This window comes from Cnephaeus nilssonii (assembly GCF_951640355.1).
Source record: "Cnephaeus nilssonii genome assembly, chromosome: 12".
NCBI classification, from domain to species: Eukaryota; Metazoa; Chordata; class Mammalia; order Chiroptera; family Vespertilionidae; genus Cnephaeus; species Cnephaeus nilssonii.
This window is the reverse complement of record NC_137083.1, coordinates 80,992,713-81,016,198: the sequence shown is the minus strand read 5'-3', so window position 1 is coordinate 81,016,198 and position 23,486 is coordinate 80,992,713. Positions and strand designations below refer to the sequence as shown.

The following is a 23,486-nucleotide window of genomic DNA, read 5'->3' as shown; positions in this document are numbered from 1 at the left end:
ACCAAAACATATTTTGCCAACCTGACAAAAAAAATAGGTATAATTTTGATTCATTCACACTGGATGGCTATGGTGTTGGCTGCTGACATGTTTTTATTTGACAATCTAAGCAGAAAGAGGTCAGTGCCCCTGACTACATAGGCTGGTATTGCATTTCTAAAAGTTTTCGCGGCACACCAGTTGAAAATCGCCAACCTAAACGAAATAAAACTCCAGAGACATGGTGCCCACCTGAGCAGCAGCAACTGACAGGCCCCTGGAGAGCATCCTGCTTTCTCGCCTCAACATGCTCAGAAGCTTGTCGCCTCATCCCTTATTTGCGTCCCGTGTCAGGCACTGGGCAGCACACTGGGGCCACCAGGAAAAAGAGTGCCTCGCCCAGAGGATCCACAGCTTGGAACCACACACCTTGGCCTCCCCACATCCTGGGAGGGAAAGGGGGGCCATCTTTGATTAAGGGCCATCAGTGTGAACAACTAACATGAAATTCAGAAAAAAATGTATAACCTCAAATACACCAATGGAAGTTCCAAATATTAAATGTTTAAGAAACTCAGTAACAGAACAGACTACAAATTTGCCACTTAGATTACTAAAATATGGCCCTCGCTGGTCTGGCTCAGTGGATAGAGCATCGGCCTGCGAACCGAAGGGTCCAAGGTTTGATTCTGGTCAAGGGCACATGCCCCGGTTGCGGGTTCGATTCCCAAGAGGGGGTGAGCTGGAGGTAGCCAATCCATGGTTCGCTCTCATCACAGATGTTTCTCCCTCTCCCTCTCCCTTCTTCTCTGAAATCAATAAAAATATATTTTTTAAAAACAGAGTAAAATATGTATTTCCCAAGTAGAGTCCCACAATGTTTTTTAAATTACCAATTAGCCCAGCCAACATGACTCAGTGGTTTGAGCATTGACCTGTGAACCAGGAAGTCACAGTTAAGTTCCCAGTCAGGACACATGCCTGGGTTGCGGGCTCTGATCGATGATTCTCTCTCATCATTAATGTTTCTGTCTTTCCCTCTCCCTTTCTCTGACATCAAAAAAATATTTTTTTTTTTAAATTACAAATTAGCCCTAACCGGTTTGGCTCAGTGGATAGAGCGTCAGCCTGCGGACTCAAGGGTCCCAGGTTCGATTCCGGTCAAGGGCATGTACCGTGGTTGCGGGTACATCCCCAGTAGGGGGTGTGCAAGAGGCAGCTGATCGATGTGTCTCTCTCATCGATGTTTCTAACTCTCTATCCCTCTCCCTTCCTCTCTGTAAAAAAATCAATAAAATATACATTTTTTTAAATTACAAATTAGGGGGAGAAGATGATATGGTTACTATTTTCTTGTAATTCCTCCAACCTGGCATTCAAGTCCAACTAGCTGAGAGGCACACACCAAATGTGGCACAACAGTTAGTGGAAGGCATGTCTGGGTCCAAGGTTGTTCACTGTAGTTTTTTCCATTTTTTAAATATGTTCAACATAAGATATTAGGGAAACTGTTTTAAATGCAATCAAAAGATATGGGAGTGAGCCAACTATTATAAAAGTTTTTCTCACTGGTAGTTACATCATTCAAAGCACAGTGGTCAGCAGTGAGAACGTTAAGACCAACCTGGAAATGACTCCCCACAAAAGAGATAGCCATTCTTATGACCAGAGGCCCAGCAACCTGAAATCTTCAGGAATTAAAAACATGGCCATCAGCCACAATAGTGCAGCAGCAGCCAGAAAGCAGCAGAAAACCAGCATCCCTTCAGCTTTACTCAAAAGACTAAGGATACACTTGGCTACATGCACTTGGAGCTGTTGTTGCCGCAGGTCTGCGGGCAGTCTTAGCAGTGACAGAGAGGGAATGATGCCAGCCCACTGTCACAACGAGCGAGACACCTCTGCACAAAGCTCCCACTGCAGAGGTCATCTGGTGTGTCAAGGCCATGCTTAGGTATTTTTGCTACCATTTCAAAGCCCAGACCCAGGTTCTCTAAGTCCCAATGGCTCGCCTTATATTTGCAATAAGTACGACGTTTGTGCAAATGATTATGGTTTTGTGGCAGCCAGATCCTCAAGGCAGTTGGTACAGCCATGGGAAGATGGGTGGAAGAAAGCCTTGCCTACCAGGTGGTGAGTACGTGATTGCTCAACCACCTACCATCCCCCTGGGAGATTCCTGCCCCCGGGCACTCCTGTGAGCATGGTCAATTGGACACAGGCAGCCCTCCAATGCTGGTGCTTTGATTCTTTCTAAACGAAGACCACCCCATGAAGAAAATTCAAGTGAACTGAGTGAGACCGATCGCACCCTGCTACCCATTTTGCCAATGCTGACCCTTCTCTAATCCCTTGTCCAGCCCTGGCCAGCTCCCACCCAACACCTGAAGCATCCTCTTATTTAAAATCAAGAGCCAGCCTCCCCCATTAGCTTCCCAAGAGACATTTTCCGGGCTTGTACTGTGTGACTTTCCAAAGCCCTGAGCACACTGGGCTTTCTGGTCGAGGCAGTCTCTGGTCTGCCTTTCCTGCCAGCTCGCTTCCCTCAAAAAGACCTGCTGGGAAAGCTCGGGCACTCCCATTATTTAAATAGCATATATTTAGCAATGGTTCTCCAATTGTATGTCCAATCCTAGGTCTCTCTTAGGCACATCACATTAACAGACAGACAGCTCCTTGCCTTAGCCATCTGGACGTCTGACAGACATCTCAAATAGAACATGACCAAATCTAACTGTCGACCGCCACCCAACAGGTCCCACCTGGTCATTCTCTAGTAAATTCTACCTTGAGCTTCCAAGCTGCATGACTGGAAATATCACCAGCATTACCATCGCTACACCCCCATATACAAAGTGAATTAATCCAGCTTTGTCTAGTGTCCAGCAAACTATCTCAAACACCTTCCCTTTTCCCCATCTTCAATGGCACCAGCATCGCCACCTTCACACACTGCAGGTGCCGGCTGACTCAAGCACACCCTCCCCTCTCAGTGGAGGTGAGCTGATCACTGATAAGCAGATGCATCACCCACAGCACTGGACAAACCAGCTGTCCTGCGAGTGCAGGACTCCGGTGCTCACTGTCTCAGACCGTGTGCACCTGAACGTCTCTCCCTTTGACTGGGGAGAAGGTAGATGAAATAAAATTAACTGTCCCGCTCATGTACGTCTGGGGCAGAAGAGATACAAGAGCCTAGGACATGGGTCAGGCAAGAAAGGAAAGAAGCTGCAAAAATTACAGGCCTGGTCAAGAGATACAAGGAATGACTGAGACGTGTACCAGCATGGAGGTGACTAAGAATAGACCACTAAATGCCATCTGGCTCCTGGAGCAGGAAAAGGTCATTAACACTTGATGGGATGTAAACAGTCTGTAGTCAACAGTCCAGTAGCAATGCTAATTTCTCACATAAGCTGGTGTAAGGAAAGCTGGGTGAAAGGCACACAGGAAAACCCTTGTACCATCCTTACAATGCCTCTGTAAATCTAAGATATTTCAAAATGAAAAATTAAAAATAAGTCAAAACAAACCAGTACAGCCATGTCAAAAGGACATGAGTCCTGAGGGTGTGTCTCAGTGGTTGAGTGTCGACCTATGAACCAGGAGGTCCCGGTTTGATTCCCGGTCAGGGCACATGCCCAGGTTGTGGGCTCAGTCCCGCGTGGGGCATGCAGGAGGCAGCCGACGTTTCTTTCTCTCTCTCCCTCTCCCTTATTCTCTGAAATCAATAAAAATATACCGTACTTTCCGGCGTATAAGATGACTGGGCGTGTAAGATTTTCCTGGGTTAAAAAGTTGTTTTATACGCTGGAAAATACGGTATATTGGACTATATTGATGGGATTAGATATAATGGATTAGATATATTGGACTACCGTATTTTCCGGCATATAAGACTACTTTTTAACCCAGGAAAATCTTATACGCCTAGTCGTCTTAGACGCCGGAAAATACGGTATTAAAAAAAAAAAGAATAAGTGCATGAAAATAACATATCTTTCACCCTGGATAGTGTTGCTTAGTGGTTGGAGCATTGGCCTGAGCATTGAAGGGTCTCGGGTTTGATTCCTGGGTCAAGGGCACATACCTAGGTTGCGGGTTCCCTCCTCACTCCTGGTCAGGGCTTATGCGAGAAGCAACCAGTCTCTCACATCGATGTCTGTCTGTCTGACCCTCCCTCCTTCCATCCTTCCCTCCTTCCTTCCACTCTCTCTGAAAAGCAATGGAAAAAATACCCTCAGTTGAGGATAACAAAAAAGTAAAATCTTTTTTTATTCCTAATTGGCCAGCATAATAATAATTATTCGATTATACAGGCTTGTGTGCGTCCATATGCTTGTAAGTGAAATGAATGACAATGATGGGCAGGGAGGGAGGAATTAGGAATATCTGCTTTTAGAAGATACTTTGAAGGAAGCTAGTGTTCCGTCCATGTACCCTCCATTGGTGCAAACTGATAACCACGTAGAAGTTTTAGAAGCCCATTTCATCATGCTGTTTCACGTCACTGCACTTCACAGATGTGTTTTTTGTAAGCTAAAAGCAAGACCCTCCACCAGCAAAAAGATTACGCTCCCTTTACTGTGGTGGTCACCTTACTGATACCCCTGGTATCTCCAGGGTCTGCCTGTGTAACAAATACTAATGACAAAAAATCCTATCTAGTAATGGACAAATATGCAAATTGGCCATACCTCCGACACACCCACAAGCCACACCCACCATCCCATCAGAGCGAGTATGCAAATTAACCCAAACCAAGATGACTACAGCCACAAAGAGCAAGGTTTCCCAGGTAACAGAGGAAGCCAAGCTTTCTGCCAGCCGTTGCAGGCCTAAGCTTCCACTCAAGCTACAAAGTTTCAATTATAGAAGGTAAACAAATTCAAACAAATGGCGGCAGAATGGAGCTTGAGAGAGCAGGCCAGGGTTGCCGCCGGCAACAGGGGAAGCAAAGCTTTCCGCACACCCTGGCCGGGCCCACCCGCTTAAGGCAACAAAGTTTCAATTATAACCCCAACACAAATGGCTGCCTGCCTCGGAGGGAGCCCAGGCTTGGCTCTGCTCCAGGCTACAAAGTTTCAGTTGTAGAAGGAAAATAAATTCCAGATACCAGGGCCTCTGCTTGGGTTGCCAGGGGGTTGGCTGGCCTGCAAACCACCACAGGCCCCTTGCTCAGGCCACCCCACACCCCAAGGGAACCCCCACCTGATCCGGGACGCCCTTCAGGGCAAACCAGCTGGCCCCCACCCCTGCACCAGGCCTCTATCCTATCTAATAAAAGAGTACTATGCAGATTGATCATCACTGCAACACACAATATAGCTGCCCCCATGTGGTCAAAGATCCTGCCCCCATGTGGACACAAGATGGCCACCACAAGATGGCCAGCAGGAGAGGGCAGTTGGAAGGCACCCGGCCTGCAAGGGAGGGCAGTTGAGAAGGACCAGGCCTTCAAGGGAGGGCAGTTGGAGGTGATCAACCCTGCAGGAGAGAGCAGTTAGGGGTAACCAGGCCGGCAGAGGAGGGAAGTTGGGGGCAAACAGGCTGGCAGCAGAGTGGTTAGGGGGTGATCAGGCTGGCAGGCAGAAGCGATTAGGGGTAATCAGGAAGGCAGGAAGGCAGGCAGGCAAGCAGTTGGGAGCCAGCAGTCCTGGATTGTGAAAGGGATGTCCGACTGCCCGTTTAGGCCCGATCCATTGGGCCTAAACGGGCAGTCAGACATCCCTTGAGGGGTCCCAGATTGGAGAGGGTACAGGCTGGGCTGAGGGACAACCCCCCCTCTGTGCACGAATTTCGTGCACCGGGCCTCTAGTATAATCATATAAAATGTTCGATTAAAGCCCAAAAGGCAGAAAAAAGGTGTAAGACAAAAACAGCAACAAAGAACAAGGGCAACAGGTAATAACAAATATGGGAGCAATTAACCCAACTACGCAATCTTCACTTCCTACGCCAATGGTCTGAAGCCTCCTAACCATAGCTCCTATGCTAGACACACCCCACCAGGATCTCCTATACTCTGCGTGACATCCACGTCACCCCACTCATGCAGCTGACCACATCAGAAACCGAGGCATGCCTAAGATCTACCCTTCCCCACAACCTCCATAACCAATTACCTGTTAATCAGCAGCTTCCCATGCCCTGGTTTAGACCCTCACATCTGTCAGGCACACCACTGCCAAACAACTCACACCACACATTAGGCAAGTCAGTTATTCAAACCCTCCAACAATTCCCTACAGTTTAGTAGGTTTTACCAATTTCTAGTCTAATTCTTCCTCTACATGCTTATCTCCCTTACTATTCTTTACATTTTAAAAAAATTTATTTGTTGATGGACACACTGTAAGACCCACAAAAGTCACATATTACAAATGCTAGTTATTTTTACTGCAACAATGTGAAATTATTAAAATAAACTTCCTTAGTGTACTCTCAAAACTACTACACATGGCACCTTCCAGGGACAGACTCTTCTGCAGAGAATCAACACCCCACTCCTCCCACACCTTCCTGGGTGTAAAAGGATTCCACCACCTGCGGACTCCAGACAAGGCAATGCTCTGATCCTCCTCCTGCCTGGAATGCCTCCCCAAGCACCGTGTACCTTTCCTTATGTGGACTCTATCTTATACATGCCTCCATTATAACAGTCATACTCATCACACATGACACTGTAGTTTTTTAAATGTTTTTAGCCCACCCGGTGTGGCTCAGTGGTTGAGCATCAACCTATGAACCAGAAGGTCACAGTTCAATTCCAGGTCAGGGCACATGCCAGGGTTGTGGGCTCGATCTCCAGTAGGGGGTGTGCAGGAGGCAGCCGATCAATGATTCTCATTGTTTTTCTCTCTCTCACTCTCTCTCCCTCCCTCTCTGAAATCAATAAAAACATATATTTTGTTAAAGGCCCATCTGTGCATCAATGGCCATTTAAGTATGTGCTGTACTCGGTGACCTTAACAGTGGTGCACAAAGGGTTTATAGGCCCTAAGTCTTCCAAAGGTTTTCCTCTTTGGAAGGCTTTAGCAAATTAATGAATATTCGGGTTGACCTGTTCTTGCTGCCTATCACCATAACCTTTTCACTCCATTAGTCAATTAATTCTCTCTCAGGACTTCTACGGAAACCATCACTACACCTACTGGCCTGGGGGTCAATTCTTTGGTCACTATCTGAAATGTGCTTTTATGTCTGTCCTCCTTTCTCCCTGGAGAAACGGGAACCCTGAAGCCCAGGTGCGGGATATCCAGTCTAGATTACAGCAATGGGGAGTAAGGAGCCCAGACAGACCGACCTAGGCGCTCCAGTGCAAGCTGCCCTCTCAACACTATAGGTAAGCTGTAGAAATGTATGCATCAAAAAATGTAAACATAGCCCTGGCTCACTTGGTTGGGCATCATCTCATGCACCCAAAGGTTGTGGGTTCCATTCCCAGGTCAGTCAGGGCACATACGAGTTCAATCCCTAGTAAGGGGCATGCAGGATGATCTGCTCACATTCATATTTCTCTCCTCCTCCACCCCACCCCCATCTCCCTTCCTCTCTCCAAAAATAAACTTTTTAAAATGTACACATAATTTTTTAAAAAGACTGCCTACCTGCGGTCTAGAGATTGCACTAATTCCCATTCTGGCCAGTACTGTTAGCCTGAAATTCCTGGCCCTCAGAAACCATTACTGACCTGGGCCTGATCTGACTGTCCTGCAATTCCTCCTCATGTTCAAGTGCTTCCTGCAAACTGCTTGCTGGTCGTGTCCATTTTCCATCTAGCTGTTGGCCTTTCTGAAAAAAAATTTTTTTAACCAAACCTTACAAAGGCTTTGTTGGGACCAGTGGAACCCAAGCATTAACTGTGTCTACTCATCAGCCTTTGACATGGGGATGCCCACTGGATGTCACATGTTGTTAGGGCCGGGAAAAGAGTGTTAAGTCAATATACTGCTTCTACCGACATTACTGAGAGCAACTCAGGGCTCTGAAAGGGCTCAGGGCCAGAACAGACCAGGCCCACAATCTGCAAGGGTGAGTACTGTGGGCCTGGGCTCCAAGAACACAGGAGCCTGTACAAGCACAACCTACCAAGCACAAACTAAACACTGATTAGTAATGCGCATGAACTTGTGTAAAGGAGGGTTCCTAGGCCCATTTGAAAAAAGGCTCTTTCACCCAATAGCATGTTAGCCTATGCATCTGCATCTGAAACAAGCACCTTGCAGTCACCTGGAAAGCAAAACAGAGCCTCTTGTCCACTAAACAAGATGAATTTTCAGTAACCAAGCCCAATTAGCAAAGCAGTAAAATGTGACTGCACACCAGTAACTGCTAGGTTCTACAAACCCTAATCTAGTCTCCCCTCAAGGAGATGCCCGCAGCCATTCACCGTCCCCACAATGAGCACGACTGGTTTTCCCTTGAGTTCTACTTCAGCCTCAGACTGCTGGGGCAGAGAAGTCTGTCCTCACAGCAGAGCTGACCCCACCAAGCAGGAAGCGCTTCTCTTCCCAATCTGCTAGTCAACAACCACCCCTCTAACTCCTAGGGTCCACTGCTACCCATTCAACACTCGCATTCTCCAAACAGGTATCTATATATATAAAAGGCTAATATGCAAATTGTCCCTGGGGAGAACAAAGTTTGATTGCTCGCTAGATGTGCGCTAACCACTAAGGGGGCAGCTCGGAATGGAGGAAGGCCCTGGCAGGCAGCCAGAAGCTGGAAGGCCCCTGAGCACCGGACAGGCCTAGGGACCCTACCCATGCACAAATTTCCTGCACGGGGCCTCTAGTCACAAATATGATGATGAGCCAGGGTGCACACACAGTACCCAAGACGCTCAGTCAGGGGAAGGCTGGAGTGCACACACCCACTTCCCTCCTGGTGCCTGCACTGTAGCAGGTGTGGACCATCGCATCAACGCCTGGCATAGAAGTTCTGACTCCCAGAGCTCTATCAGCTGGCATATCTCCTCTACAGGTGAATTAAATTGCTATCACATTTAAATGCTTTATCATTAGAGTTCCTGAAGGTAGAATTCTGTGTAAAATAAGTCTAGCCCTTTGCACTCGCTTGCTTTTTATATATATATATATTTATTTATTTTTTTATTTATTTTTTTACAGAGAGGAAGAGAGAGGGACAGAGAGTCAGAAACATCGATGAGAGAGAAACATCGATCAGCTGCCTCCTGCACACCCCCTACTGGGGATGTGCCCGCAACCAAGGTACATGCCTTTGACCGGAATCGAACCTGGGACCTTACAGTCCGCAGGCCAATGCTCTATCTACTGAGCCAAACCAGTCTCGGCAGCACTCGCTTGCTTTTTTCTCAATTCCTTTATTCTACTCAGGATTTAATTTTTTAAATACCCCAGATTTTACAAAGCGCGGCAGTAGAATAAAAAACTGGAGTTTCTTGCCGAAACCAGTTTGGCTCAGTGGATAGAGCATCGGCCTGCGGACTCAAGGGTCCCAGGTTCGATTCCGGTCAAGGGCATGTACCTTGGTTGCAGGCACATCCCCAGTAGGGGGTGTGCAAGAGGCAGCTGATCAATGTTTCTCTCTCATCCATGTTTCTAACTCTCTATCCCTCTCTCTTCCTCTCTGTAAAAAATCAATAAAATATATTTTAAAAAACCTGGAGTTTCTTTTCATACAAACTTATATGGATTTTTTTAAATTTCAAATTGATACATTCAAAGAGTATAAAAAGAGCTGCTACCGATGCTAACCATGTCGAGTCACACTCGACATCCGAGTGCAAAAGGTTAAGTCACTGAGAGAAAAAAAGTGCCTAAATCCCCCAACAAAACCGCCATCACTAAGTGCTATTCCTGTGTTATCACTGAAGTACTAGAAAAGCACTGTACAGAATCCCTAACCTGTTGGTTACCTTCATGCCTCCCGTGTTCATTTTTTTTTAATATATTTTTATTGATTTCAGAGAGGAAAGGAGAGGGAGGGAGAGGTAGAAACTACAATGATGAGAAAGAAATCATCAGGGGGCTGCCTCCTGCATGCCCCACACTGGAGATCAAACCCCAAACCTGGACTTGTACCCTGACCAGGAATCGAACCATGACCTTCAGGTTCATGACTGAGCCACGACGAACAGTCGGTGGTCGTGTCCGTGTCCGTGTCCGTCCCCTCCATGTTCTTAACGAAACAAAAAAATACAATATGTGCCCAACACAATTGTTACTAATATACCAGTCTGGGCAGCCTGGCAGAGTTCCCTGAACTCCTCAGACACCTCCACATCCTGAGGCGTTCTGCTACTCTGTCTTGGTCATTCACATAATGAGGTGTTACTGAACAAAACTGACCGTATCTTTCCACCCTCAAGACCTTTCTCCAATCTCTCCCTCTAGAATCAAAGAAACCTTACTCTGCTTGCAAAAACAGCACCAACTCCTTACTCCTTTCCAATCCGTAGGACTCCATTCTGAAACTGGAAGTGAAGCAGGGGAAGGATCCTTCTTCCAGAAAGCCTTTCTCTGTTAACCACCTGCAGGCTACACCTACCTTGTTGTAAGTAATGATTCAAAAGGTCGTAATGTCCACTGGACACAGTCCCTATCTTTAGCTTAAAAAATGGCTAATCAAATACATATTACTGCTATTAACCCAAAAAAATAGGCAATTTTAAGTAAAATATTTTTTTTAAGTATTTAATTCATGTTGTGGCATCAAACTAACTGGTTACAATACTACTGGAATGGAAGCAGGCAAGAAGTTTAAAAGAAACTGGCCAAGCTGGAGCAGCTGCCCAGGTGTCCTTCATTTCTGATGACTTCCTAGAACAAGTCCACAGGTGGCAGAAACCAACAGGCCATCCACTTAAATATTTTGTTCTTAACCTAATACCCCCTTAGAGCTTTCCTAAAACGCGTAAGTTTTTCCTTTATGACTCAAGATGGACACCAGCGTCACCTATTAGATTCCTTTCATTAAAATAAAATAGAACACAGACCTGGCAAACACTGTCTCTAGTACTTGTGAACTTAAATTGTATGCTATGTGTATATTTTTCCAACTTTCCTAAACTCTGGATCCCACTGCTAACTGCAGAACAGGAATCAGAATGCAAACAAAGCAAGTAGAAGGATCCAATTCAGCCAGCACTTTCTGAGCACTCTGGCTGGGACAATGCTACAGGCGCGGGGAACACAACATCAAGGCCTAGCCTGAGGAATGCACAGGGTTGCCCAGCACCGCACACAAACACAAGGCAAACTCTAAATGCCTCTGGGGGAAAGGTAGGGTGAGAATTTTAAAGGGCACAAAACCACATTCTTCCTTGAGGAAATCACTCTTCCAAAGACAACTGACACTTGCAACTGAGCCTGAGCCTGGACAATCTAGGTTTCCACCCAGAGATGAATAGATCCAGTAGTGCAGACATACAATGAAAAATTGCTCAGCCATAATGAAATTGTTGCCATTTGTGATATGTAAGGACCTAGTTAGTGTGTATTGTGCTAAGAAGTAAGTGCCCTAGTGGTTTGGCTCAGTGGACTGAGCGTCGGACTAAGGGGACCCCAGGTTCGATTCTGGTTAGGGGCACATGCCCAGATTGAAAGCTCGATTCCCAGTGGAGGGGGTGCAGGAGGCGGCCAATCAATGATTCTCTCTCATCATTGATGTTTCTGTCTCTCTCTCCCTCTCCCTTCCTCTCTGAAATCAATTTTTTAAAAAATACTAAAAAGGAGGGGGGAATAAGTCAGACAAACACCAAAGGATTTCATTTATATGTGTAATCTAAAAACCAAAACAAATGAATAAACTAAGCAGAAACAGCCCCATACAGAATGGACCGAAGATTATCAGCACCCTAACAAAGCTGGAGTATTTGGATATACTAATAGTTCTACAGCCTCGCAGCCATAAGCAACAGTTGCCATTGTTTTTCATTTACAATGGCAACAATTTCTTACAAGTTTTATATAAGGTAAAAAAATGTGAGAAAACCAAGTCATGCCTAGATAAGATAAAGCTTCTGAAATAAGGTACCAACAGTAAATGACATGACAGAACCTTCTCTACTTAGACATATACTGTAAACCTTAGAAATGTAACTACTTGTATTTTTCAGAAGTTAATTTCCACTCCTTAAAAAGGTTCTTTAAATTTACTTCTTAGGTAGGCTATGAAAACAAAAGGGGTCAGCTGTAATTTTAAGTCCCCCTAAAAATACAAAGCTTATGGGGGGCAGGCAGGCAAGAAGGGGTCAGTGGGGGAAAAGGGAACATGTGTAATACTTTCAAGAATAAAGATATTTTTAAAAATACAAAGTTTGGAAAAACACTTTATAATCAAAACCTAAGAAAATCATCAAATTTTTGCAGTGTCATTTTTCCAACTAGGCTTTAAAATTGTCTTTCCATTTCTAGCACTGTTCTTATCTTCGCCAACTTGTTCTTATTTAGCCCCTTTTTTTTCAAGTTTGAAGTTCTCCCAAATTCTATTCAAAGAGAAACTACAGAATTTGTTCAATCTTGTCACTAACCCTCCATCCTAGTTTACTAATAAGCCTGCAGTTACCTGCCTTGCACCACGAGGTGGTGTCCTGGACAAATTTAAAATCCAACCAATTTTTTAACACACCAGCATCCTAAATTCTAGACTCATTTCCTAGGAACTGAAAAGGCAAAAAGAAATAAAGGGTTTTTTAAACCCTGTTAAAATATCAACGTACAAGGGCTGATCCTGCTCACTTACTGCTCAGCACAGCCACCAGAAGTGCTGTGCAATCACCCAGAAGAATTAACCAACATAGCAGCTGACCTTTACCCCCAAGGAAGGAACCAGTCACACCACTAAGGTGACATGGTGAGGATTACACAGACCGGAAAAAAATGAATTTAAAATATTTGCCAAGTTTTAAAGTGCCCTCTGAAGTTGTAAAACACACACACACACACACACACACACACACACACCCCTCATAGACCAAACCTGGTTTTTGAGTTTGCTAGGTAGAAAACTGTTGATAGTGGTGACCACTACAACTGTAGATTTGAAACTATCCAAAAGAAAATATTTTTGGTTCTACCACTTAAAAATGGATGGCTTCAACAGGAAAAGCTATTCTATGACTCTTAGCTGCAGGTATCAGACAAGTTCCCTCACCAGCACCCAGTTCAGAGTATTACTCAACACTCCCCACCCTGTCCTGCAGCCAGAAATACCTCCCAAATACAGTTTTCAAATCCAAAAGAACATTTTGAAGAGAACACTGAACTCTGACATTTTTAAAGACTCTGAATCCCCCCACTTTCTCATCTTCAGCTCCACACTCAGCCCATTTCTTCCCCTCCCACTTCCTGTCTTCTACACCTCCCCAAATGCATGTTCTGCATAATCCAAAAGAACCCCAGCTCATCAGCTGTAAATAAAGGTGCACTCACCTTTTCATCAGAATGCACAGAGCCCTAACCCCACAGCAGCCGAAATATCATTGGAAACAAGAAAAGTTGGATGAAACTTCCCAGAGAACCTGGGGGTGGGTGAACTAGGTAGATGGGGGAGAACAGCATGTAGTTCCTTAAACATTTTTTATCTTCACAATTCTTTTTTAAGAACTGTGATCACACCTAAAGGAGAGTCACCAAACATATTTCAAATTACGGGTTTATCTTTCCCTTGTGGACTGAGGCCACATACTAAACCTGACAATCTCAGGGGAGGCCTATGTGGCGGCCTTACAAACTCAGAGAAATTAAAACTTTTTAACTAAAAGCAGTTATTGGTGGGTAGTCATGGCCTAGGGCAGTCTTTTTCCCTAATAATTTTTTTTTAGTATTTCTTTATTGATTTCAGAGAAAAAGGGAGGAGAGATAGAAACATCAATGATGAGAATCATTGACTGCCTCCTGCACCCCTGGACAAGGGGATCAAGCCCCCAACCCGCCCCAACCGGAATTGGATGGTGACTTCCTGGTTCATATAGGTCGATGCTCAACCACTGAACAACGCCGGCCGGGCACTAATAATCTTCACCTTAACTCAGCCGGTGTTGTCTTTTTGCATCTAGGATAAAAAACTTGGTCAACAAGCCATTGCAATACCTAATTTCTTTTTTCTCTGGTCCCCTCCAAGCGCACGCACCGACCAGAGCATAGGCCACAAATCCCCTCGTTGTTACTATTAACCAGTCAATTGTTGGCTGTTAACTATCCCGTACCCACCTAGGTAAAAAGTATATCATTTTATTTTTTATGCAACCCATGGTTTCCCCACTTTGCTTTCTCCCACCTTCCTAATCTATGACCAATGGATTTCAAGTAACCCAATTATATCTCTTTTGATTTTAATGTATAAAAAAATAAGGTGCAACACTGCCATTCTCCGGAACATTTTCTCAATCTGTTGAGGTTTTTGCTCCAGCAATTGTCATCAGTTTGGCTCAAGTAAACTCATAAAAATTCTCTACAAGTCTGAACGTTTCTTACGATGACACCCTCTTTTGGTCATTGAACTTTTCAATCAGCTGCTTTAAAAGATCCTAGTCACAAAATCTCCCTAGGAATCCACAGCTGAAATGCAAATATTGAACCGCAGGGAGCGCGGCGGCCTCCTCGCCCCGGGGCAGCCCCCGGGGGGGGGGCGGTGTGACCTTTCCCCCGGCTTCCTTCCGGCGGTAAAGCCAGCGGGCGGAGAACGAGGGTGGCGTGTCTGACCTGCACCAGCACGGGCTCCGAGAACCTTTTCCGAGGCGACAGTGTCCCCTTTGTACCCCCTGCGTCCTTCCCATACTTGGGCAAAAATGGTACAAGCTTCAGTTACATAAGCCGCGGTACCGAGAAGTGAAACCGGCGTTGTGCTCAGGGACAAACTTTTCAGAAGCCGGAGAATTCTGGAAGCGTCCCCTCGCCCCGCCCGCCCTCGGTGCGCCGCGGTCACACGCACCCCGTCCCCGCTTTACAAGAGTCTACCTTTTAGGGCCAGAAAAAGGCGAGAAGCCGGCCTCTCCCGCCGCAGGCCCTCGGCCGCTCCTGGGAGGACGCGGCCGCGCCGGCCGGCCGGACGGGGGCGGGGGCCCGGACGACCGCCCGCACGAGTCCCCCCTAACCGCCGGCGCGGGTCGGGACCCCGAGACGGGACGAGACCGGCCTGGAATCCGAACCGTGCCTGGCCGCCCGGCCGCCCGGCCCTCCGGCCCTGGCCCCACACCGGCCCCCGCCGGCCTTCCGCCCCCGGCCCGCCCGGCCCCGACCCTAGCCCCGGCCCCCGGCCCCCGGCCGCCGTCCCCAGCGCGGCCTCACCAGCACGCGGAGCCGGCGGCGGGGAGGCGGCGGGGCGGCAGCCCGGTCTCTTCGGCTTCTGAGCGGCGGCGCTGGTGACGGCGGCGGCTCCTCGCGCTTTCCTTTCTCCTTTCTCCAACAACAAACAGGAAGTGCGTCACGCGGCGGCGGCGTGCCGCGTCCACTTCCGCCCGGCCTGACGCCGCGCATGCGCCCCGCCCGCCCCAGCCTTCCCGAAGGTTCTCGGCGGCTGGGCCGCGCTGCGGCCGCGGAGGGCTGCTTCCGGCCGAGCCCCGCCCCCGGGGGCCTGACGGCGGCGCCCGGAAACGCGATGTAGGGCCGGTGGTCTCGGGGTCCTGCACCTGGACGTTAGGGTGGCGCCACGCGCGTGTCCCGCCGCCTCTGCGCCTCCTGCGTCACCACCGGTCCCACAGGGGACCCTTGCGCGCAGCATGCGCCGGTGGAGCCGAGCTAAAGAATGAACCTTGACCCTCGGGAGCCGGAGTGGGAATGGAAGCCGTGACCTGACCCCGTGGAAGCGGGGTGGGACTGGAAGCTGTCGCCAGGCCCCGGGAAGTCAGTGCGGTGGTCTCAGTGCAGAGGCCGGGTCTGAGTTCGGCTCCGGGACCAGGTGTCTGCTGTCCCCCCTCCCCCCAGCCCCCCGCGTGACACAGCACCCTCCGCACCTAACCAGGCCCCTTAGGAAATGAAGGGCTGCTGCGTCCTGCCTCTGCACCCTGAGTGCTGCCTTGGCTGGGCCCGGGCCCTGGCTCGCAGCCACTTCTCAACTAACCACCTGCCGATCCTCACTCCTCTGAGCGGGCACCCCACTGACTCGACAGGCTGGCCAGGGCCTTCAGATCCCAGCTCCGGCGTCAGGGACACTAGTCTAACCTACTTCCAAACAAAAGGTCGCTCATTGTGTTGTCCACCCGAAACTGATATACTGTATGTCAACTATAACTGGAAAATAACTTTTTAAAAAAGATTGCTTTATATCGTGCATATTTCTCATGTTTGAACCCTTCTTGTATTATGTCGTTTTAGCAGATGACCACTTAGCACAAGAAATTTTTTTTTTTAATCAATTCTCTAGATTTGTAAATGCCTGGTCAAAAAGAAGGAATAACAGTATCTGGTTTCAGCATGGACATCTCACGATAAAACTGAAGATAATTTCAGCAGAGACTGGAATTTCATTCAGATATATGCAGCTTGGCACCTCACATGTCACCATATCTGCCAGCAGGTTGATGGAGTTTTATTTCCCTTCCAGTGTTGACAGTACTATCATGTGACACTTTGCATTTAAATAAGTCCCTACAGCAAGTGTGAGCTAATCTTGAAATACAGACAGCACAGACGCATGAATTTTAAATAGTAAGTGGTAAGGTAGCCACAAGTAACTTCTTCCTCCCTGAAAAAAAATAAAAGATTTATTGAAACGTCTGTCAGTGCGGTGAACTGTACCACAGGAAAAACCAGCTAGTACGAAACAAGGCGCCAGTACTGATGGACACAGTGGCATCCTGGGGAGCAGAGGGTAGACACCTGGAAAAACCGAGATATTTAAGGAGCTCTCTAGGGAACGGCACACAAGCTCTTCCGAGATAAGATTAAGGATTTATTCCAAAATTCATGTCTGCAGATGGTGCTACTGGAAGCTCTAGCTCAGAGGACCATCACTCCAAGTGGAAAGCAGGACTTGAACAGGAGGGCCCTGGGTGGTGTTCCCGGTGGTTAGAGCATAGCCTGAACACCGCAGGGTCTCAGGTTGAACCCCCAACCCTGGTCCAGGCGACTGTGGAAGGCAACCAATCGATGTGTCTCTCTCATGTCCTCTTTCTCTCTCTCCCATCCTCCCTCCCTCCCTTCCACTCTAAAAAAATCAATGGAAAAAAGTACCCTTGGATGAAGATTAACAAAAAAAAAAAAGGTGGCCAGGTGGTTGGTCCTGTGTGGAGCCCAACAAGGGAAGCCCAGCAGTGACATCTGAGATCCATGGGAGGCTGGACAGCAGAGAAGCCGGGAGACTGACTGCTTCGTCCAAATGCAGAGAACGAGCTGGATGTGAAGGCTGATGGCAGGTGCTTCCCTAGGGGCCTGGCACAGCCTCTGTAAATAATAGCTCTTCATGTCACGCCCCTTTGGAAACTGATAGAAGGAGCAGGCCTCTCTCCAGCAAAATGTGCAAGTGATACGAGGGGGCCCGTAGGCACACACGCACATACCCTGCCAAGCCCATGCAGGAGTCCAGGAACCTCGGGTTGTTGGAGGGTTTGGAATGGCACTGGTGTTAGACCCATGGGTCACACTGGACCTGGGTTCCTCAACCTGGGTACTTGGGTTCTGGCTAGGAAAGAATTCAGAGCCAAGACCCAAACTATAAGTGAACATTTATTGGGTAAATCATGGAGGTGGAAAAAGTAATTCCTAAAAGAAATGGCTTAGGAAACAAGTTATAGCGGTAAAGGAAGAGCCCTTAGAGCTTGGGAGTGAAGAAGCTAATGGTAAAGTGCCGGGGCAGGGAGGGGGAGGGAAAGCCATGGGCCGCACCCAGACAGAGAGCACTCTAGGTCCTCCATCCTAAGGGTTTGAAGGGTGGAGATTTTAAGGAAGGTCCCAGGAGGAATATCTCAGTAGAATATTCAGTAGTTTTCCAGGTGTATTCTTTCAGAGTTGGGGTCTGTGCCGCACCAGCACGGCCAAGGGTGAGCCTGGGGAGGGGCAGTGAAGGATTAAAGAAGACAGACAAGAGAATACAGCTGGGCCTTGGCGGATCTCCGGTGCCTGGATGAGGACACAGAAAGACCCAGCCTGCAAGCCGAGGCTTTATTTTATAGTCAAAGCAAAACAAGGAAGTGGTCAACATGGTTACAATGTTCTTGTGAGTTTCACTTGTTTTGGCAGCACTTGCTGCACCTCTCACAGCCCATTAGCTACCGGGGAAGGAACTAGGGAGGACTATAAGGTCAAGCTTAATTATGCTAAGAGGGCTCTGCCTCCAAGCTGGAACTTGTTTGTGGCCCTGCCACAGGTCAGTCCAAGGCTTAGCCCTATAGCTGCTCCCTACAGGGATCTCCATTGATTGAGTGGTGGACTGCACCAGGACAAGGGGCCATTCATTATTCTATTCAGCTGTCCCTGAGGGCAACCATGGGGTCTCTGGTCTGGTTTTGGTGCTTTTCTGGACCTGGAGCTGAAATACAACTGAGGCCTAGATGTTATTTAGGGAGGAAACATTAGGGCAGTGATGGGCAACCTTTTGAGCTTGGTGTGTCAAACTTCGCCAAAAAACTGAGCATAACTCGGGTAGTGTGTCACTTTGAGGAAAAAACATTATTTCACAAATGTTTCATCCTCAGGAGCAGCAAATGTTTCATCCAAGGCATGCGGCCGCCTCAGCGGCCACGTGTCATCAGAAATGGCTACGCGTGTCAGTGCTGACACGCGTGTCATAGGTTCGCCATCACTGCATTAGGGGGTCCAAACGGCAAAACCAGCGATATGCTAGGGGAGGAAAGGTCACCCTGGGGTGACGTCCCACCTGCAATTCATTGTCAGTTGCTAGGCACCGGGGGCTTTCCACCCTGGTGACCTTCTGTACCTGGCCCATCATCCTTGCTCTGCTTGCTCTGCTCACCTCTAACTGCCTCCCTCCAGGTGAAGCTCCTTCCTGAATGACAGCTGTCAATCTTTATCAAGATTGTAAATGCAGTGTTAAAGAGAAAAGCCACAGGCCCAAAATGGCCTTACTTGCGCTAAAGCCCATGACACGAAACTCAGACCTAATGCCAGACCTGTGAGTGCTGTTTCAGCCTCTCCCAGAAACACAACCTTAATTAGACAGTCCGAAATTTTCTGGCCAACACCCCACGCCTTGCATGATAAAACCCTGGCCATTCCTTTCTCTCCAAAAGATGAGGTCCTGGTCTAAAAATAACGCTTTCTTTTCGTTTGCTCCCTTCTCCCTCTACAGACTTTTCATTTTGGACTGAGACAGGATAGTAGTCAGCCAGAACAAGTGGAATAGGGAAACTGAGACGATAGTTAAACAGCAGTTTGTAGCCATCTATGGCTGGCTCAGCTGGTTGAGCATCATCCCAAGCTCCAGGATGTGGCTGGTTCCTTGGTCAGGGCACAGACCTGGGTTTTGGGCTCAATCACCAGTAAGGAGAGTGCAGGAAGCAGCTCTCTCTCATCAATGTTTCTATCTCTCCCTCTCCTGTTAGAAATAAGGCAAGCCCCCCAAGTCAGGGGTTCTGGTAGAATACAAAACACACTCGGGAGCCAGGCAGCAAGGCAAACATCTTTACTTCTATGTAGAAGGGTGTACACACATGGTCTGGAAGCGCGTGCACACCAAGCAGATGGGCTGCTTGGGTTTATAATCCCTTACGCATGTGACCTGTCCTTTGCTCTTGATTGGAGCTCAGGCCCACAGTCTTTCGAGATTGGCTAATTCAAAGGGAGGGGTTGGCCTTTGCTGTTTCAAGATGGCAGCCTCAGGGGAGCTGCAAGCCATGCGGCCAACATGGTGGCTGCCAAGTCCCGCAATCCAAAATGGTGGCCATCTAAACTGTTCTTTGACAGAAAAGATGACTTGTTTATTCTCACACTCCCTTCATCTCTCTGAAATAATTTTTTTTAAAAAAACCGCACACACATTTAAAAAACAACATCTAGAAAATCCTATCTTCCCTAACCCAGGGAAACTTGGAGTAAATGGTTTGCACTTCTCCTAGCCAGAGGGCAAACAGCTTAAATGGTAGATAGATAGAAATCCAACAGACAAAAGAAAGATGCTGGGTGGGGGAGGTCTGATTTTAGACAAAAAAGGGGTGACAGCCCAGCTGGTAGGACTCAATGGTTGAGCATCAACCTATGAACCAGGTCATAGTTCGATTCCCGGTCAGGGCACTTGCCTGGGTTTCAGGCTTGATTCCAAGGGGGGGGGGGGCATGAAGGAGGCAGCTAATCAATGATTCTCTCTCAGTATTGATGTTTCCATCTCTCCCTCTCCCTTCCTCTCTGAGATCAATAAAAATATATTATACTAGTATATGTGAGGAAGGGCTCACCTGTCCAAATGTCAAATGGCAGACTGGGAAACAGAAGCATGGTGAACATGAGACTGAATAACACTCTCGAGAGCAGGCGCCCATTGTACAGGATCACACACAGGGCAGGAACACAGCCTATTGATTCAGTCCCTCCTGTGGCTCCTCATTGGCTGAGGACTATTTGGTCACCTGTTTCCTAATAGGTCGCCTAGGTCTTGCTGTCTCCCATTGGGACATTTAAAATATTGGGCTGAGGCCTTTCTAGCGGTCTCCACCTCCCCCTGTCTAGCTGAAGCAGACACCTGGGGGTTTCCACCACGTGCTGGCCCATGTGCGCAGTTCTTTGTTCCTACACCCCCTTCCCTCCTCCCACATTCTGCTTGCCCTGAGGAAATTTAGAAAATTCCATCGGAAGCCGACCATGCTGGAGATGGATCACAGAGGAGGGGGTCACTGAGGGGGGCGGGGAGGGGACATATGTAATACTTTCAATAATAAAGAATTATTTTTATAAATAAATAATAAATAAAAGTCAGTCATGGCAGGTAGTCAGGTCCTAGGCGGGCATCTTCCCTGACAAAGGTCAACCTTTACCTTAACTGAATCTGTCTATCGTCTTTTTGCATCTAGGACAACAGACCTTTGGAATGTCGGGGTAATTTCCTCTCCCCCTCCCCCCCCCCTTCAGGGTGCAAGCAATGCACTAGAGCAGAGACCACAAATCCCGTCATTGTAATTGCTATCCCTTAGTGACTGTTAACTATCCTACACCCACCTATGTAAAAGAAGTATATGTCTAGGGGAGGAGACGGGAGAGAGGGCAATGGGGGGAAAGGGGCATATGTAATACATTCAACAATAAAGATTTACTCAAAACAAAACAAAGATGTGTATGTCTATTTGTTTTACTTTTTATTTAATCTCAGAGGTTTCCCCACTTTGCCTTCTCCTGCCTCCCCAATCTATCTCCAGTGGAGTTCATGTAACCCCTTATGCCTCCTCCTTTGACTGTAATGGATAAAATAAGGTGCATTTCCTCAGTCCATTGAGGTTTTGCTTCCTGGCAATTGTCATCAGTTTGGCTCAAATAAACTCATAAAAATTCTTCCAGGTTTGGACATTTCTTACTTTGACATAAGCAATGAGGTTGTTTGGCAGGTTTCTGTTAGGTCACCGAAGGAGGAACACAAGAGGCAGAGTTGTGAGGGATTCCAGCCCCCAGTGACGGAGGCTTTTAAAGGACTTTTGGTGGGCTCTTTTTCTGGGCGGAGACCTCTTTATGCATGCCCCGAGGGGAGAGAATGGAATGTGGTCACCTCAAGTGAAATGTGATCTCAGCAAAGAGAATGTCCATAGTGAAATGGCCTGCTTGATCAAACCTAACAGCTTCAGGGGTTGCCTTCTCCCTCGTGAGGTTTCCTGGGATTTAGAATCACATTCTCTTCCCGAAGGAGGGGAGACTGTGCACAGATGGAAGTTTCCTTGTGTGACCATCTTCCCGTGAACGCAGAGCAGACTTCCTCGCAGAGAACGTCTCTATGGTGTTTCCAGAGCTTCCCGCACCTGCAGACGCCCAACAATAATAACTGAGGCACAATACTCCTCAGGCCAAAGACACACCCTGCCGCCTCACTGATGCTCACAGGAAACTGGGAGCAGATTCAGTAGGTTGTTGAAGTTGCTGTCAATATAAGAAACATTCAAAACTGGGAAGAATTGCGAGTTTATTTGAGCAAAACTGCCAACAAACGCCTGGAAGCAGGATCTCAACAGATTGAGACAATGCTCACAGAACAGCAGTTCTCTACATTACAATCAAAACAGAAGCCCGGCCTGCAGGCTCACTGATTGAGCATCTACCTAAGAACCAGGAGCTCCCGACTCAGTTCACAGTCAGGGCACATGCCTGGGTTTCAGGCTCAGTCCCCAGTGTGGGGCTTGCAGGAGGCAGCCAATCAATGACTCTCTCTCATCATTGATGTTTCTATCTCTCTCCCTCTCCCTTCCTCTCTGAAATCAATAAAAATATATTCAACATAAATAAATAAAATAAAATATGAAGTCAAGAGCTCACACACTACCAGCTGGTCCTAGGCAGATCCACTCAGAGCCAGGTCCCCTTCACGGTAACAGTTTCCATACATTTTCATTCCTTTTGTGACATCTCAAGTCTTCAGGAATGTTTATCAACCTTTAAACCTAGTGACATCTGGGTGTGTGAGAGGTATAGAGGATCTGCCCTAGCTGGTTTGGCTCAGTGGATAAAGCGTCGGCCTGTGGACTGAAGGGTCCTGGGTTTGATTCCGGTCCAGGGCACATGCCTGGGTTGCGGGCTCGATTCCCCAGTACAGGGTGTGCAGAAGGCAGTCGATCAATGATTCTCTCTCATCGATGTTTCTCTCTCCCTCTCCCTTTCTCTCTGAAATAAATAAAAATATCCTCTCTAATAAAATGGTAATATGCAAATTGACCAACACTCTGCTACATAAGCCACGCCCACCAGCCAAGCCACGCCCACCAGCCAATCGGGGCACGTATGCAAATTAACCCCAATCCAAGATGGCTACCGCCACAGAGAGCAAGGTTTCCCAGGTAACAGAGCAAGCCAAGCTTTCCATAGCCGTTGCAGGCCTAAGCCTCCACTCAAGCTACAAAGTTTCAATTATAGAAGGTAAACAAATTCAAACAAATGGCGGCAGAATGGAGCTTGAGAGAGCAGGCCAGGGTTGCCGGCAGCAACAGGGGAAGCAAAGCTTTCCGCACACCCTGTTCAGGCCCAGCCTCCGCTTAAGGCTACAAAGTTTCAATTGTAGAAGGTGAATTAACTGCCACAGAAATGGCAGCAGGCTTGGCTCAGCTCCAGGCTACAAAGTTTCAATTGTAGAAGGAAAATAAATTCCAGATACCAGGGCCTCCGCTTGGGTAGCCAGGGGGTGTGGCCAGCCTGCAAACCACCACAGGCCCCTCGCTCAGGCCGCCCCACGCCCCAAGGGAATCCCACCCTGATCAGGGACACCCTTCAGGGCAAACCAGCTGGCCCCCACCCGTGCACCAGGCCTCTATCCTATCTAATAAAAGAGTAATATACAGATTGATCATCACTGCAACACACAATATGTCTGCCCCCATGTGGTCAAAGATCCTGCCCCCATGTGGACACAAGATGGCCACCACAAGATGGCCAGCAGGG

The 23,486-nt window shown here is 47.8% G+C and overlaps 1 protein-coding gene across 4 annotated transcripts in view; it reads right to left on the bottom strand.

The window, feature by feature from the left end:
* Positions 1-15,395, bottom strand: part of DNAJB6 (DnaJ heat shock protein family (Hsp40) member B6) — a 59,284-nt gene extending 43,889 nt beyond the window's left edge. For 3 of the 4 annotated variants that reach the window (XM_079786112.1, XM_079786110.1, XM_079786113.1), the window contains exon 1: positions 15,255-15,395. The gene's annotated coding sequence lies outside the window, so the exon portion shown is untranslated. The remainder of the gene's footprint in view (positions 1-15,254) is intronic. The other variant, XM_079786111.1, reaches the window with a different exon arrangement.
* Positions 15,396-23,486: the final 8,091 nt, after the last annotated feature.